This window comes from Haemaphysalis longicornis, unplaced genomic scaffold (assembly GCF_048455015.1).
Source record: "Haemaphysalis longicornis isolate Haplotype H1 unplaced genomic scaffold, Haemaphysalis longicornis Haplotype H1 scaffold_2, whole genome shotgun sequence".
NCBI lineage: Eukaryota > Metazoa > Arthropoda > Arachnida > Ixodida > Ixodidae > Haemaphysalis > Haemaphysalis longicornis.
In genome coordinates this window covers 282,857,446-282,863,854 of record NW_027526295.1, presented here as the reverse complement: position 1 = coordinate 282,863,854, position 6,409 = coordinate 282,857,446, and positions in this window count along the sequence as shown.

Genomic DNA, 6,409 nt, shown 5'->3' with positions numbered 1-6,409 from the left:
CGAATTCGACACCGGATAGTTCGATCGGGCCTAAGTGAGCAAACATGGTCCCCGGGAGCCTAAAAGGGTGCTGGGGCCGGGGAGACGGGGCGCGCTGTGTGCATAACCGAGGGGAGGTGGGTGGGGGGTGGACGGATGCGGTGGCGCGGGAGCAACGTGGCTTTTACAGGGAGTGCGAACACATAGCACACGCATGCGCACAAAGCGGCACAGAATGTTTGAACGAGGGTGCCCGGCGGCGTTCTTGGAGGTACGTGCGGGACACTCCCGGACGAATTTGATGCGCTGCTCGGGATGTTGGAGGTCATGCGATGCGGGCTAGAATAAATGGCGACCATACGATTTCAGGGAACATCCAATTTTGTCAAATGTTAACGTTGGGAATCGTTTAATTTTGCGAAACCCGCTCATACACAAGGCCAAAAAATAAATGGGAATAATTGCATGGCTGTAGATCTCCACCTTCTCCCCCCCCCCCCCCCCCCCCCCACTTCAAAAAAAAAAAAACGCATACCGAGATAGACGATGGAAGCCAAGCAGCGGTGGTTCGGCAGGCGCACAAAACAAAATCTAGCCGTAATAGAAAGGAACCTGGTGGAGACGCGTTAAGCGACAAAACAGGATACAGCGCGAGCAAACGGCAGCAAGGTTGCGCGGGTGCCGAAGTGTCCCTGAAACATAGTAGCAAGCAGCAGAAGAACGCCGTTAGAGGCCGCGGGGAAAAGACGGAGAACGGGCCGGAATGAAAAGAAGCGAAAGGGCAATACGTATACTCTGAACGAATGTGCGGGGGACAATGGATGGAAGGGAGGCACAATCGGGATCCGGGGGGATTCGCGGGTTTCGGCGCGGTGTGCGGGGGGTGCTAGCCGGCTGTAATTACGGGGCGACGGCCAAGCGTGAAGGCGCCATCTGCCGCTGGAGCCCATAAATACAGCGAACGATGTCGCCTGTCTCGTGATTCCAGCCGATGCGCCGCCCTCTTCTCCCGTGGCGCGCTTCGGAGAGCATCTTGTAACATCCTGCGGGCCGCGAAAAAGGAACAGCTCCTTTGTTTGCGCCGACACCGCCCCCGTCCGCAGTCGGCGCCGGCCAGCGACCAAGGAGGGCGCCGAAGCGATTGGTTTATTGGCTGCTGCACCGCGCGAGCCAGTCCCCGTTTTTAATTGCTGTTTTGCACGCCTCGCCCTCTGAACCACGCAGCGAGGACGGCCTTGTTTCCCTATTTCTGACTTCTGGCCCCTCTGCTCCCTCGTTGTAGGTCACGCAGAGAGCGCGCCAAGGGCGAAAAAGGCGCCTGTTGTGCTCGCTGTTTTTTGCTTTCTTGGTGGGGTCATAAGGCCTGTCAGTGGGCCGTCAAGCGCTCCTTTCAGTGCTTGCCGTTATTGCTTGGCGGCGCCCTAACGTGACGGAAGGGCCCCAGCAGCCATTGTTGTCGACCACTATCCGTATGATTTGGCGAGAAAACTCGGCGAGGGTGCGCTGGACGGATATGCTGCCGGCGGCACCCTTCCTGCCGCGTGGTGGACTGTACTTCGTGCAACTTTTTTTATAGCGGGGACATGCACGCGACCAAGGCTGTGCAGAGGCCCGGGTGGGCTCCGCTTTGCCGTAGTTCTGCAAGCAGACTGGTGGCGTGTTGAGGGAGGGTATTTGTGCCTAACCTTCAAATCGCGATATAAATTTTAATTCTCAAGCTTGATTGAGATATCATCATTATCGTCATAAAAACAACAACAACAATAATAATAATGATAATAATAATAATAATAATAATAATAATAATAATAATAATAATAATAATAACAATAATCGTCATCCCTACGCCCACTGCAGGGCAAAGGCCTCTCCCACATATCACCAATTCTCCTGGCCCTGTGCTAACCACGACCAATTTATCCCCGCAAACTTCTTGATCTCATCTACCCATCTAAGTTTCGGCCGCCCAGTGCCATGCTTGCATTTTCCAAGGATCCGCTCTGTTACCCTTAATGGCCAACAGTTATCTTGCCTTGGCATCACATGCCCTGCCCACGTCCATTTCTTCTTCCTGATTTCTGCTAGTATGTCCTTATCACGCATTTGTTCCCCTGACCCACTCCGCTCTCTTCTTGCCCTTTAAAGATACACCTAGCATCTTGCGTTCCATTGCTCGCTGAGTCGTCCTTAATTTAGGTTGAACCCTTTTAGTGTGCCCCCAAGTTTCTGCCCCGTAGGTGAGTGCCGGTAAGATGCAGCTGTTATACATTTTCCTCTTCATGGACAATGGTGGGCTGCCATTCATTATCTGAGAATGCCTGCCGAAAGCACTCTACCCGATTGTTATCCTTCTATGTTTCTCTGCCTCATGCTTGGGATCTCGAGTCACTGCTTGGCCTAAGTAAATGTATACGCTTAACCCATATTCACTACCTGGCCACCTATCTCAAACCGCTGTGTTCTCCCGAGTCTATTGAGCATTGATTTATATTTTCTGCATATTAATATTCAGGCCCACGATTTTACTCTGCTTGTCCGGTGCGGTAATCATGCTTTGCAATTTGTCCCCCGAGTTACTTAGATTGAGAAACGCGAGCGTTTAATTTGGAAAATGGCTCAGCCTGTACGGAACGCGGGTAAAGAAATAATTTCTCATCCTTATAAGGATGATAAATTTTTCCTTTATATGCATATATGCATTTTCACGGAATTTAAAGTGCCACAATTACAAAGAAGTCATTGCTGATTGCGTAACGCATTCATGGTACAAGCAGATGGTCCACAAAGATTGGCTCCAAGCGACGATGCGGATACGGTGCTTGGAATTAGGAAAGTCATGATCGTAAATTTGGAATAGTAGTGTGACTGGTTGTGCGGTTGAGTTGTTTTTCTCCCCACTTAATTCATACTTTTGGGAAATCGTCATCAATCTACTTCAGTGGGATCATTTTGTATTGCGATGTCAACAGCATGCCAATGGCCTCGTCAAGAGTCCATCGCGAGCGCGGGCCAGCGGGACGTATACACGCAGCGCTCGCTCCGCAGTTTTTGTCTCCGCTTCGGTAGACATACCTACTCGGTGAACATCACGAGCAATTTGGCATTAAAAATATGTATTTACTTCCGAATATCGAATTTTATGCTTGTCGGCACTGTACCTGTAGCGTCAGCACCACGGAACTGCGGAGTGCTACCGGCACCACCACCACTGTTACTGCTTCTTGCAACAGACGGAGTCGCCATCAGCCACGCTTGCAACAAACTAGGACCTAAAATCTACTGCTGTGTTCTTCGCAGGTGATAAAAAAACAGAACAAACCCACAAACCCTCAAACCGCTACCTTAAAACCCTGAAACCCTGACACCGCCAAACCACTACGGTTTATTGGGTAACCCACGGACACCGAAAAGGGGCACTTAACAGATAAGCATAGCGGTTGCGGCGTTCGCTTCATAGATCGTCCTGGTGCTTAGTCAGAAAAAAAGCAAAATGGACGCGCACACGTCTAGGAAGGGCAATGGTGTATAAACAACTTGGGATGGTCGATGTTGAATTGAATTGAATTTTATTCACCAAGCATGAACATGAAACGTGAATGGGTACAGAGGCATGGGAGGTCCCAAGGTAAGAACCGCAGGCGGGACCTCCCATGATGATTGTAAAATAAAAAAAATGAATAAACATCAAGCAACACTAGAATACAATGTCAGCAAACAAACACGCAGCATAAAACAGAGAACGATGAATACAAAAACCACAGAGAAACAAATATAACACTAAGAAGCAGGAACACTAAAAAACAATTAATACAACTCCAATCTATTCAAAAATGGGGATATTAATGTCACATCAACAAGAATACATGATACTACAGTTACAATTCAGTCAAGCAGAAGGGCCTAATAAGAACGTTTTAGTTTAGATTTAAAAACGCGAAGTGAATTAGAAGATTTAATGTCAGGGGTTAGTGAATTCCACAGTGAAATGGCGGAGAATTGAATCGTATGTTTGCCGTAGTTAGTGTGTATACACGGAAGTAGCAAATTCTGGCATTAAACAAAGCGCGTTGAATTGAGATTATAAGTGATGCGTTGAGGGAAACTATCTAAAGCAAGGTGATCGTACAAAATCTTAAAAAACAAAATACCAATGCTGTAGCTATAAAGTTGAAGTAGGTGCAAAACACTAAGCTGATAGAACAACGGGGAAGATTCTGCTTGCCGATGGGAAAATGTAATCATGCGTAACGCTTGTTTCTGCAGTGTTATTAATGGTGCGATGTGGGTATGATACGTACCACCCTAGGAAGAAATGCAGTAATTTAGGCGACTGTGGACAAAAGACTAATACAAAGTTAGAAGAGTTTGCAAGTTGAAGTCTGGTCTAGCTCTAATCAAAACTCTGATACCGAACATAACTTTCTTTGAAATGAATATTACGTGCTCATGAAATTTAAGGTGAGAATCGAGGGAAAACAAGTGAGCTTGGAGCATTTGGTAACGATACACATGTTTTGATTCGAGTTGGCTGCCCAATGAAAGTAAAGATGGCATGCGTTCAAGTTCAAAATGCCTTGGAGGTAAAGTTATTGCCACAAATCGCCAAGTATACATATGCAGTCTAACTTCGTTAATTCGAAGTCGCATAATTCAAACCAATCGATAATTCGAACTGGTCTATTGGTCCCTTCAAAGTGACCTGTATTTGTCTTCATGAAAATCGAAGCGAAGGGCAAAGTTCAATGCTTCACTAACCTCCGCAGCTTCCCAAACCCGTAACCGCGTGCGTGCTCCGCGTGCTCCATTGAAACACCTGGCATAAACTATGCAACTTTCCCACTATGAATCGTTGATTGATTGATTGATTGATTGATTGATTGATTGATTGATTGATTGATTGATTGATTGATTGATTGATTGATTGATTGATTGATTGATTGTAGGGCTTAACGCGCCGACGCAACGCAGGCGATTATGCGCTCCGTAGTGGAGGGCTACGGATTAATTTTCCCCACCTGGTGCTGGGGATCTTTAACGTGCCCCGAAATCTCTTACACACGGGCGTTTTTGCTTTTCACTAAGGATCGTAGTCCGGAAGTGTGCACCTCTTTTCCGGGTTCGCATCTAGAAACGGCCCATTGCTTATGCCGTACTTTTGCAGCACGTAATTATTGAAGGGGCCCTCTGAAGGACGTGCAATACCGTCTACTTTATCGCGCATGCGTTTCTGATGCTCGCAGCGTCCAGTGTATCGCTGATAAAAAGGGACCCCTTCTAGTTCGACCTCCGGCTAATTCGAACAGATTTTCTATATTCTCTGAGTTCGAATTAACGAGGTTCGACTGTGTCTATATACAGTAATCCCTCGTTAATTCTAACTCGGATATCTCAAAATATAATTTAAGTCGAAACTTTTTTCGCCGTACCTTTACCTGCCATAGGCGCCATGTATTTGCCACCCCATAATCTCGAAGGTTCTTTGTGGAGGCTACGGATATCTCAAAATTTTTACAGAGAGGACAAGAGGCAAAGTTTGCTGCAGACAGCCGAGAATGCATCCGTTATAACGCTTAGCTCCCACTTCGCACGAAACGTGGTCGTGAACCCCAAATTTACTCTGTGCGAGGCCGGTGTTCCCGTTACCAGAATGCTGTCCCACGCCTGCATCGTTGAGAGAGCTGTGGGACGATGCAACCGATGAGGAGGGCGAACAGTTTTGCCTCGAGAAGTGCCTACAACGGAAGAAACAACAAAAATGCGGCTGCTTCGCAACAAGGTTTAATGTAGAGGTGGCGACCAACAACTGATGCGGTGCATTGAGCAGCTCGAGAACTATTTTCTTGGATCAGATGCGGACGCGCAAAGGGGAGCGTCACGCAGTTTTTCCTTTCGCAATAATAAAAATGTGTGCTACCTTCAACTTGTTCGCCCTTATTACGAAAGCTCCCCTGTGTAGTGGAGCTTTAGTTACGAGCATTAGCTCTTATTTTAGTGACCTGGCCACAAATTTTCGGCATTTCGCTTAACTCAAAACTCCGATTATCTCCAAATTTTCAGCGGATTTTACGACTTCGAGTTAACGAGAGATTACGGTAAATAGTTTATTGCGAAGGGCGTACTTCCGCTATAAAAATATAGAAAAGGTGACATAAGAAGGCATCACAATTCGAGACAAGTTCGCAAGAAATCCGCATCAAGGTAGCGCGTGCATGGGGGACGATATTTTTTAAAAGTACTTGTTTGTCTTTTTTATATAAAAAAAACAATATGAAAGGGAAAATATAACTTTACTGACAGTTTTTAAAAACCGTATTCTTTGGTTTATTACTGATTTTTTGTCTGGTAATGCGCCACTGCTGTCAAAGCTACTCATTTGGCCGCCGAATGAGCTCCCCAACCTCATTTAGCCACTAAATGCCATTGGCCTCGA